The sequence below is a fragment of the Grampus griseus genome (genome assembly GCF_964374135.1).
Source record: "Grampus griseus genome assembly, chromosome: 17".
Taxonomy (NCBI): domain Eukaryota; kingdom Metazoa; phylum Chordata; class Mammalia; order Artiodactyla; family Delphinidae; genus Grampus; species Grampus griseus.
In genome coordinates, this window is record NC_139011.1 from 77,241,270 (window position 1) to 77,253,517 (window position 12,248).

Sequence of the window (12,248 nt, forward strand, 5' to 3'; positions counted from 1 at the left end):
AAACCATGCCTCTTTGGAGGCAGAGACTATATGGGAAACCTCTGTGTCTTCCCCTCAATTTTGCTGTGAACCTAAAACTGCTTTAAAAAATAAAGTCTATTAAAAAATGAAGAAAATGACCACCAATTATAGGACTCTCATACTTTCTTAGACTGTAGAAAATATCTCAAAACTTACAATATGAATGCTAATGAGCTTGTGGAAAAAAGATTAGTTTCCACGTCTAATGGCGTGGAGACGATGTGCTTAGAAAATGTAAAGAAAATGCACATTTTTTTCCCTCATAAATGTATATTCTTTCAAAAAACGTCAAGGCTGAAAGTACTTCACGCTAAAAATATACGTCAGTGGACAGATCAAAGTCTAAGTGGCATTTGCTGGAAGATCCCTGAGGTTTCAAAACCCTACTGGGACACCTCTGAGGTTAAAAGTCAAGATGACAACACGGGCAGTGGGCACTGGCCGTGCAGGGCAGAAGTGACCGAGGCCACAGAGAGCGCTCAGGGGGAGAGCAGGCTCGGATTTAATTCCAAGGTTAGGGAAAATGAATTCAAATGGGTTTACATCCATTTAAAAGAGAAAGAAAATGTGAATTTTGAAACCTCATTTCATGGCAAATTTAGAAACACGCTACGGGTGCCCTTCCCCTTCTCCATGTGAGACAGGAAGGAAGGAAGGGAGAAGATGGCCCATGTGGACCACTTGACACCCCCAAGTGCCAGACAGGAGGTTAAGGTCCTTTTCATTGTTTATGTGATTCTAACACAACGTGGCGACTTAGATCAGGAAATTCTTTTTCAATCAGAGAAGCAAATTCTCAGTGTGGTTAAGGAACACAGTGAAGGCTACAAGGTGAGTGAAAACATAAAAGATCAGTCATGATGGAATGTCTCCACGTTGGGGTCCTTTATCCATGAGAGGAGCCCTGAACCCTGGGCTCTGGTCTCAGCTCCACCTGCTACTGGTAGTGTCACCTTTGTTAACTCACACTAACCTTTGTTAACTACTAGGGTAGGAGAGCAGGAACTGGATCAGATAAAGATTTTGCTTTTGCTCTGCTACTCAAGCCTACCGTTCACCACATGGTTTATGTCTTACATTTATGTCTCTTTCCTGAAACTTGTCCTCTTAGCCACTTCACTGATTTTCTTCTTCCTTCTATAGTCTAGAAGTTCTACCTTGCTGCCATGATTTTTTCTCCTCTAATTTGCAATCTTTACTTCTTTCCTAAGCTTGGTCCTGACGACAGAGATGTCATCATTGCCTAATAGACTAATAGAGTCTAATAGACTATTCAGCTCTCGTCTTGGCCGGTCCCTCATGAGCATCTCTTTTGAAATAACCGCCTTGGCTACCACATCACCATGCTCTTCTGATTATTCCACTTCTCTCTTACTTCCTCTGCTTCACTGACTGGTCTTGGTCATCATTCTTCTAGCATTCAGATTAGTGCCTGCCATGGATAGGGACTCAACAAATGTTTGTTCAGTAAATAATGTAATAAAGAATGATGATTTTTTTTTCAGGTCTTAATTAAGACATTGTATTCCATTACTGAGAGATGTGTTGCTGGACCTTATATGGACAAAGATGTTCAGGACCCTCAAGCTTCAAGATCAAGTTCAAATCATTCCCCTCCTACTTCTGGGAGTTGGTAGCGTTACAGCACATGCACCTCATGCTCTGACTTTCTCCTCAGGCCCAGCAGACCTGCCTCCCAAACATTTCTACGTTCAAAATCATTTCTCTCATTCTTTAAGATCCAGTACCCTCTCTTTCACAAAATTCCCTATAGCATCTTTAAATTTGGAAAAAATGTCTTCTTCTGGGCTCACAAACCATTTAAAAAATGAAACTTTTTTCAAATGCTTTTCTTTAATAGCTTCTTCACTTATCTGCATTGAGTTTTAAAAATCTGTGAATTTAAAAACCTATGCATTTATTTACTCAGTCATTTCTCCCAAAAGTCTATGTCAAAAATATCTATTGCCTTTTTACATACTAGCAGATGTGTTTCAGCTTTTTTTTAATTTGAATTTTAACTCAGTGTTTCAGCTAACAAAAATCTGGTGGTACCTGCCTTCACGGAAGCCTACACACGGGAAAGGTCTACACTTCAACGCTACCCTGGAGAACTTGACGCCCTATAAAACGGTCCAGGTGTGCGAGCTGATAAAATTATGGATGTTTGAAAAGTTTCGGAGGTTTGGAGTCTCCTTAGCCTCACGGACTCTCTGGACTTTTTCTACAGCTGAGTGGAAAGCTGTGGAAATTTAGAATCACAATGAAGGTGCTGACAAAACCTTCCACAGGCAGCTCTCAGCAGGCCTGTCCTTCCGCAATCAGAAGCTCTTTGTGAGTTTCGGGGAGTGCATCTCCATGTGGTTTTATACTAAGGAATGCTTACACACCAATTGCATCAGTTGCTCTCTTTTGCTCCTGCTTGCATCTGGCTCAGTGTGATGGGATCTCATCCTTCCCGATTGCATACATATAGGCTCCCATGCATGAGCGAGCAGTAAGGTGAAAAAAAGGCCTTTCTTAAATCAGTCAACAGGAAATGATCCCAGTTTTTTATTCCTGCCGAGTCATCAAGAAAATATTAGCCTCCATGTCTAAGGACTGCTTCAAAACCCAGTTTAACCCCAAGCTGCCCAATGAAGGTAAAAGATTTCTAGACTCGACTGTACGCTCTGTGACGGCACAAGTGTGTCCTAGAGAAGAGGTTTCATAGTGAAAACTATTTCATCGGTTGTGGGCGCTTCCCACATTCACCCACCCAATCAGAATTGGGTCAGAAAATCCTGATCGTGTAACTGTGTCTGTGGCTTCCTAGAAAAAAAAAAAAAAGTTATTTAGGAAAATACCATATTAAGCCACTTTTGAATTTTTTATTAAGTTGACCTCACTTTGACTGTGTTCAGCAAGGATTTGGGTTACTATTCACGGTAGTTATTTTTAGTTTTTAGAAATAACAATTACAGTACATCAGTATTCAAAGTAAATATCTGCTCTGAGTTTGGGGTAAAGGTCAGGTGAGTGGGCTGCTGTTTCCTTTGTAAACAAACGAAAATGCCCAAAGAGCGTTGCTCATCACCCAGCTCTACAGGGATTCAGTCGTTAGTCACCGCAGAGCTGAGGGACAGTACATCCTGGGAGAGATTCAGGGTGAAGTCAGGATGAGACACTCTGTGCTTTGGAAAAACAGTCCCTTAGATAGTTAGATGTGTATCTCAGGAAGAATTTTAATGAACCCAGATTTTTGCATCTTCTATACATAGAAAAGCACTGAAATCATTAACTTGAGATGTCTGTTCTTCAAGACCAGAAGTACCATTTTACCAGGATGTATGCTGGACTACACGCATTCCCAGCTAAAAATCATATCCATCCTGGTTCCTTTCCTACCTCTTTGGAAGAGTTTCCTCGGAGCTAAATTATCTAAATTTATTTATCACCCTGAATAAAACTTAAACTCACAACTCCTACGTTGTACATTTTTTTTTTTTAAGTTGACGCCTTGAAGGTACAAAGTGCTGAAAAATTACTGAAATATTTGGGGAGGTTGGAGGTTGGCAAACAAGGAAGCCACAAGAAAGGCAAAGGAACAGTGAGTGTTTGGGGACATCATTCACTGCAGACAGCCCTTATGTCTGTTTGCTTCTCTGTTGCACCAACCTCTCCGCAACTTTCCGCCAAGTTGCTGCTCTCCCAAGCCAGGAGTGTGCAATTGTTCGCATCTGTTCACCCGCTACCCTCACCCCACCCAGTCTATCACCCAGGGCCTGAACAAGCACGCACCCCTGCTCACTCACATCTCACTGAGAAGGAGAGGGAGAGAGAAGGAACACTGAGTGGAAAAATACCAAGATTTATGCTTGATTATTGGAGATAATTAAGTAGGACCTAAAAATAGTCACGCCCTTATTTCATATTATGTTCAAAATGATTCAAATTCAAAACTATTCACAGCTGTGCTGGGGGCTGCTACCATACAGAGTTGATTTCAAGCACTTGAATCAATGATCAGCAAATGAAGCTTCTCTCTGTTCTTCTAAGTATAAATTGGAGTGGTACCATGACTCAGAGGCTATTGAATGTGAAATAAAGGGATCAATAATATCATTACCCTCATGACACCCATCGTTTATTCTGCCAATACTTTTCAATAGAGAGGAGCAGTGTGGCCAGCATGCCCTGTCGGGTGTGTGAGCCTCTCCTTACAAAGATGTTGATGATGATGAGTCTTTAAAATTCAACTCCCTATATGTATTGATCAAGCAGACTGGTAGTTTACTATTTTATTGATTGACTTATTGATAACCCCCAAATACCGAACGATGCAGAAACAGGCTGAAAAGTAAGACGTACAGAAAAATACGTGTATTTTTTAAGTATATATGCAGGATTTACCCTGCTACTAGAAATATTTTTCAAGTATGAGGAACAAATCTAATCGTGTGCCACAAGTAACACCAACAATCCCATTCATTTGAGGAGACTGTTATCCACCAGCATCGCTGAACAGACAGGTGTAGACAAAACCACTGGCCTCCCTCTTCTGGTTTTGTTCATGTTGCTATCTTTTCTTTACTGAACATGACAAAATGTTAGGCTTCAGTTGTGACCCAGCTCAAAGGCTGCTCTTTTCATGAAAACTTCCCTGATTCTTCCAATATTCCCTGACGTCAGACAGCACCGCATTTCTACTTTCTGTGTATCATTTTCTTTCTTTCTTTTTTATTTTTACTGAAGTATAGTTGATTTACAATGTTGCAACAATCTCTGCTGTACAGCAAAGTGACTCAGTTATACACACACGTACATTCCTTTTTTATATTCTTTTCCATTATGGTTTGTCACAGGAGATTGGATATAGTTCCCTGTGCTCTACAGTAAGACCTTGGTGTTTATCCATTCTAAATGTAATCCTTCGCATCTACCAACCCCAAACTCACAGGCCAACCTTCTCCCTCCCCGCTCCCCCTTGGCAACCCAAGTGTGTTCTCTATGTCTATGAGTCTGTTTCTGTTTTGTAGATAGGTTCATTTGTGCCTATATAAGTGATATCATACGGTTATTTGTCTTTCTCTTTCTGACTTACTTCACTTAGTATGGTAATCTCTAGTTGCGTCCATGTTGCTGCAAATGGCATTATTCCATTCTTTTTCATGGCTGAGTGATATTCCATTGTATATATGTGCCACATCTTCTTTATCCATTCATCTGTTGATGGACATTTAGGCTGTTTCCATGTTTTGGCTATTGTGGTCTGTATCATTTTCTATAAGAGATCATTTTATGTCACCAAAGGGCCTTAACATGGCCACCAACAGTATAGAGCACATTGAATAATAACAATTTTTTGGTCTTTCTTTTCCCTTAGGTTGAATTCCTTGAGAGCAGGGGCTATGTCACTTGGTTTTGTATCAAGTCCACCTAGCCTAGGGCTTTGTCACCCAGCAGACATTCATTCTTCCTTTTATTCAATGAATACCCACCAACTGCTTGTAATGGGCCCAGAGCAGAGGGTCCATGCAGCCGGGAGGTAATGCGTGCCGGCCTTTGCTGTGACATCATCACCCGCATCAGCCTCTACGGAATTTGTCAGCACCTGGGAGGGAGGACGTGCTGTCTTTTTTTTAATACCCAGTGGGCCTTCACACTAACTACTATTGAATACATTTAACATATCCTCAAAGCCAAAAGAAATCACAACTGTCCAGTGTAAAGGCTGCTGTTTTATCATTTTTGTGTGGTTTAGCTCTTTAAAAGTTTCCTTGGGTCAGATTTTTGTTATGTGCTTTGAGGAACCTATGTCTACTTTCCTAACAATTTTGGTTCAAATTAAAAGTCTTTGATGAAGCTGTTCTTAAAATTTTGTTTCATCAATAATGAGCTGCTTGGGCTTCCCTGGTGGCGCAGTGGTTGAGAGTCCGCCTGCCGATGCAGGGGACGCGGGTTCGTGCCCCGGTCCGGGAAGATCCCACATGCCGCGGAGCGGCTGGGCCCGTGAGCCATGGCCGCTGAGTCTGTGCGTCCGGAGCCTGTGCTCCGTCCGCAACGGGAGAGGCCACAACAGTGAGAGGCCCGTGTACCACAAAAAAAAAAAAAAAAAAAAGAGCTGCTGCTTAATTGAATAGATTTACTAAAGTTTATATGGTGGGCACAACGAAGTAACAAGGGAAGAAACTAGGACACATCTTGGAATTAAGCCCTTCCTATTCCAATAGGCACCATGAAGAGCTCTTTCCCAAATCTCAAAAGATTTGTCCCATTGCCAGTCCTTGTCACATTTATTGCCCTCACTGACTTTCTGTGCAGTTGGATCAGAAAGTTGAGACATTGCAGAACTCTCAAGAAATGTACTTTAAAATTGCCAGTTTGACATTAAGTATCAAAAGCCTTCAAGCCCGCAAGCTTGTCCTCAAATCCACCCATTTCACTTTAGGTATTTAACTAAGGCTGCAAAGATTTTCTTAATGTGTTTATAATAGGATTATTGATTATGGTGACTATAGATGATCACTTATCATTTCAAAAACATGGAATTAGTGGAAAAGAAAAAGAGAATCCATGTGCTAGTAAATCACGCAGTAGTTAGAAATGACGTAGAATTACATACATCGTCATGGACATACACTCATGATGTATTGCCAAAAAAGAGGAGGTTACAAAATAGTACCCATATTTTAATTCTATTTTAATGTAATATATACGAAACATGAAAGAACTCGATACGCACTAAAATATAATTAATTGTGGTAATATGGTAGTAGGTGATAAGGGACAATTTTTTAAAAACTAAAGATTAGAGTTATCACGGTGTGCTTGTTTATGTGCGATGGCAGTAATCCAGTAGAAAGGAGAAATTGATAATGCAGGAGAGAGAGAGGGTAATTTCATGAACAGGATGCTTATGTAGGTGAGAGGGCACGGGATCCAGCGCAGAAGAGGGGTCAAGAGATGAGAGCAGGCGCAGGTTACCCATAGTAAACGGAGGGAAGCCAGGTGATGGGTGCAGAAGGAGGTGGGGTTAGCGGTGGGAAAATAAAGCCATTCTTATTTCACTGCTTCTGTTTTCTCACTGACACAGGAAGTGAAAGCAGTGGTTTGAAGTGATGGAGGCAGATGGAAGTGTGAGGACACAGAAGAAGGAAGGAAACAGTGAGTTTTGTAGCAGGAGAGTGAATTTCAAGGAGGAACAATGTCGGATGCTTGACAGTGCTGAGTGACCACTTGAGATCTGTGGTCAGACGTTTCAGAGAGATGTATCAGTTGCAAACTCGGCTGCTTGGATATATTTAATGTGACACAGTCTCCATGGTCTAAGGCACTATGTGCCTTCCGTGTAGTGTCTGTGACGCAGCGTGAACTGCCCTCTAGTGAAGAAGCAGGGGCTGTGTGGTCCCTCTGGGTGGGACGGGGACCTAGACCTGCTCTCGTTTTCTCTCATCCCATCTAGAAGACGGAACAGCTCTTCTGAAATACACCCAGATGAGTTAGGCCTTTCTAATATGTTTTGTCACATTCTTTATAATGTCACATTACAAACTTTTAATAAAAAGTGAATTTTTTTTAGGACAGATTTTACAGCCCTTCACACACCATCATGCACACGATAGACGTTCGATAAATGTGTTAATGAACTTAACGAAAATAGCGACGGAAAAACAGACAGATCAAAAGGGACGGGACACAGCCCCACTCACAGGCTGACTCTCTCCCCGGCCTTTTCCCTCCCCTGCAGAAATCCACGGGTGGAGCCGGGTGCAGAGACAGGAACTCGGCACAGAGAACTTGGGCCTGGGGGTTGAGGGGTTCCTTCTCTAACCTCAGCCTCGGGAAGGTAGCCGGGAGTGGCTCCACCTGCTTTAGCATAAAATGGGGCAACTGGAAATCCAGTGGTTTAGGTCCTAAAAGTCCTCATCAGGATGTGACAAAGGAGGCAGTTGTCACACTCAAGGTGTCTCCTACCGTGATTGGCTGGGGACCGTGTTTTTTTAAGGAGAGCCCCTTAACCTCTGACTTCCCTGTAGTCTCGTGGGATGCAAGACAGGAAAAGAATAATTAGAAACTTCTTCCAGCCCCCTTTGCTTTCTTCCGTTCATGAAGTGTTCAGGATAAACTGTAGGCAAAACGGGCAACCATGGGGGTTTTGGATACGAAGAAATCGGAATCGAGGTAGGTGTCGGTGTATTTTCCTGCTCAGCAAAGCTTTCCTGGGCACACGGCCTGTGGGAAAGCAATTGTTCCTAACTCACTCTGCGCATCACAGCTTAAATACACAGGGGGTGTAAAAGAGATTTTCCAACAATGGCGAGTAAAGGTGGAAATTGGAAATGAAGAACTAAAGCCATCTGGAAAAAGTGGAAACAATTGTGCTGCTAGGTAGGCACCTACGTGCATCTGGTGAGAGCCCGATTTGTTCTGTTTTAGATGGTTCCTTCCAGGAAGCGCTGCTCCTACACGAAGGCTCTGCAGCGCGGGCGTGCACACCTGGCCGTCAGAGCCAGGTGACTGTGCTGCATGCAGCCTGGGCCGTCGTGCACACGTTCTGGCTGAGAAGCTCTCACGGTGTGAGCGCGGCGACCCCGCACGGCATCCCGGGCCGCCCCGAGGAGCTTCCACCCCCACGGGCTTCCACCCCGTGGTGCGGCTCTGAGCAACGCTGCCAGCTGGGCAGGGCCTGTGGACACCTGTACGTGCACGAATCAGTACCCCCTCCGCCAGCTGGTCTACACAACCAAAGCCGAGTGCTCTGAGCATCACGAAGCTAGAAGTGACTTCAGAGACCCTCCAGCCCAGCCAGCCCTTTTATAAGGAGGGGTAGCTTTGGTCTGTAGAAGGTAGTTAACCTTCTACCTTTGCTTGCGCCATCTATAAGAGAGAGAATCCAATGTCCTGGATGGGTTTGAGATGTTGCTTGAAAATAGGACTGACAGGCCTTGGGCCGCATCTTACATCTCTAACACAGAGGGCTGCATCCTCTGGCCGGAGACCAGCAAGAGCGCTTTGCCCATCTCTGCTTACCACACACAGTCCTTCTACATCTCTCTGCCCCTCCTTCTGTCCTTCCCGCCTGCCTTTCTGTCTCGCTCGCTCTCTCCAGGTGGGGATATGGGATTAGACTGGAAACATAGCGCAGTGTAAACTGGGAGCTCTAAGCACAGGCCGCTGTACTGTCTCATGTTCCATGTGCTGTCTTACTTGTGCGGGTACAGTTGAGACTCCCTGAGTTATTTCTTGCTCTCCAGAGACAGATGTTCCCAGGGAAATGCCAGACTCCAAGAAGGGCAGCAATTCTGTCAAAGATGGCAGTGTGGAGTGGAAGGAACTGGATATTCATGTTTAAGTTTCTGCTCGGCCCTGATTCCTGGTCTCAGAACAGGAGCTGAATTCTCCTTCCTGGGACAGGACAAACCGAGAAACAATTATGCTTTACTTAGCTCTCCACTGAGCCTGTTGGCCTTCAGTACAGCGAGGCCTCTCTGACTTAATTATTCAATAAGTAAGGAGCCCTGAGAAAGGGTTTTCACAGCCGACAGGGTTTTAGGGCTACACCAACTTCCACAAGGGGAATACAGTGTTTCAGCATCAGTTTTAAATGTTGTACTTCTTCTTGTTTGATTTTTTAATTGGTTTTAAAAGAGTGTCCATCAGAGAGCAGTAGATGGTTGAAATTGGATTAAAAAAGCATTTTTCTTTCTGTCCTAAAAATAATAATTTTAGACATAGTCATTTATGGAAATAACTTGCAGACTTAGGACCACTCTTACCTGCTAAATAAAAATATTGTGAAGATTTAAATTCAGAGCTATTTGCATATACCTCACAGCTTTCATGCCATTGATTATACGCGTGCATTGCAGAAAGTTGTTTTTTTACATATAAATCTTAAGAATCTTTTACCATAAAGATACATGTCAGACTCGGTTCTATCACATTCATTTTTCTTTTCCTAGAGAGGAAAGGCTCAGTTCTTATAATTCACATCAGTTTAATTTATAAGCTGGTTCATTTGTAAGGGGGGGTCATCTGTCAGCCGAGGGTTGAATTTAGACGCTCTCTCTGCAGATAAGTTTCTCCTCAAAATGCAAGAGGATTGAGACGGCATTGCCTGAGCTGGTCTTCGTTTGTTGGAGGTTTTGTGGTGGTTGTTTGCTGTCAGGCAGTTCCCCTCTTCGGTCTTGTAACGCAACTTTCTGCCCATCTCCCTGCTTAAACAGTGGCAACCGTAAGATCAGCTCAGTGGCCTGATTCCTCATCCTGTGCTCAGTGACGTGCGTTAATCCTAGAGATCTTTGCATCCAACTGTCTTTTGACCCCCTTGGGAGTGACACAGGACGTATTTTCCCCATGGCTCTCTGATTTTGACAGCAAGGCTCGCCTTGGCCAAGGACGAGGTCCCGCTCCCAAAGTCTGTAGCAAACCTGATGCAACAGTGAGCTTAGCCGCTAAGCTGGGGACACCAGGCATCCGGGAAGAGCCACAGCTCCAAAAAACACATATTTTGATTCTTATGTTTAGGACGAATAATCTGATAAAGACAAAGAATTGTCTTTTCTCTATTTTTTTTCTATAAAACTTTACATAAAGCTCTCAAACGGAAAAGGTGATCTCATTTTCTCACACCCTCCCTCTCCTTGCCTTCTCCATCTCCATCATCTTTAGGATAAAAACTTCTCTGTGATGTTACAGATCTTTTAGGAAACTAGCAGAGACCGTCAGGAATCTCGGGCCACCCAGGAAGGTGGCTTGCCACACTCCTCACTTGTGCCTGGGGTTTTCTCTTCCAGAGAGTTCTCAGGTGTGTAACTATACCAAGGGGGTGCCAAGGTCTTCTGGAGATGAGAATTTGACAGAGATTCAGTTTGATGTTGACTTTGAATTTGTGTCCTCACGTACAGATCACCTCCTGATGCACACGCCCGACCCCGTAAGTTCACTGAGCGTTCACGGATGCAGTGGTGGAAGAGCACTGCCAAGGAGTTTGGAGATCATCTAGTTTAGTTTGAGAAACCGGGACCAGAGAGGTTAAGTGACTTGTACCAGGTCTCACAGCGAGGAAGTGAGATAAGCAAAGCTGGAGCCTCCCTCTGCAGCGTGTGGTGTCTCACGTCTAAAGAGACTCGTCCACGGATAATTCCCATGGGGGGGGTGGATAAAGCTCGCCTCCCCCAGGCTTTTCTCCTCTGCTTCTCTGCTAACACCCATTTTCCCTTTCTTCCATTTTGCTTACTAGTGTGGGAGGCTCCCACCCCATGGACCTCTTTGACTCCCTTCTCAAACTTCTTGGACTGAAGTTATTCTCGTGTGGAACCAGGGTTGGGCCAGGAATTCATAAATCAGTGGGCCACTGGCTACCAGCAAACACTCCATCTCTCTTTTCCTGTACTATGCCTCCCTCCAATTAGTAAAGTATCCAGCCCAGGCTTATGTGCTCCTTGCTATAAAAGGTTATAAGGACCTTGTAGAGATTCCCCAGACCAACCAGATCAGATGAGAGGATGGCCCAGTACCTACAGCGAGTCACAGCAAGGCTCTGCTGAGACTGAAACAAAACGAGCACATTACAGAACGTTACCTGTTTAACAACATCTATTTCGTTACAGGATTGACGAATTACCAGGAAACTATGCAGAAAATGTTACCTATCCATCCTCCCCCAGCCATGTAGTCACCTGTCTACCCACTGGTCTGTCTAATCTGCTTCTAGAAAAGATTTCAGCAGCAGGTCCTACGGAAACGTCAGGGCGGGTCTGTTATCAATGGAATCGTCTTACTGATGAGATGATCAAACAGGACGGCAAAACCCCAAAATATGAATCTGACTGTAATATTCATTTTATAAAACTTAGTACTACATAAACAATACATTATTAAATACTGACAACGTTTTCCCATATGACCTTCTTTGTAAAAATATTAAGGTAATCTTTATCGTTTCCTTTAATCTCTCGCCTTTTGTGTCCTAATATCAAAAAGAAATGGTGGCGATTACCCTAATATTCAAATATGTATTATATATTTAAATTTATACATAAATGTATATAATATATGTAATAGTTAATATACATGCAACATTAGAGAGGGCTCTAGGTCTTTTCTCAAAGTTTTGGAAGTTATCGCACAAGCCAGAAAGCTTCAGTGGATTCTGTTCTCATATTGAGCGAGTGTAAAATCATGAGGATTTTTTTTCCTACTCGGAGGGCAGCTTGAGGGCAAAAAAGTCTTCCTGTAAATTA

The 12,248-nt window shown here is 43.4% G+C and overlaps 1 protein-coding gene across 1 annotated transcript in view; it reads right to left on the reverse strand.

Annotated features, from left to right (window-relative positions):
- XKR4 (XK related 4) overlaps positions 1-12,248 on the reverse strand; it is a gene marked incomplete at both ends in the record, with an annotated part of 322,922 nt that overhangs the window by 92,253 nt on the left and 218,421 nt on the right. The window lies entirely within an intron of this gene.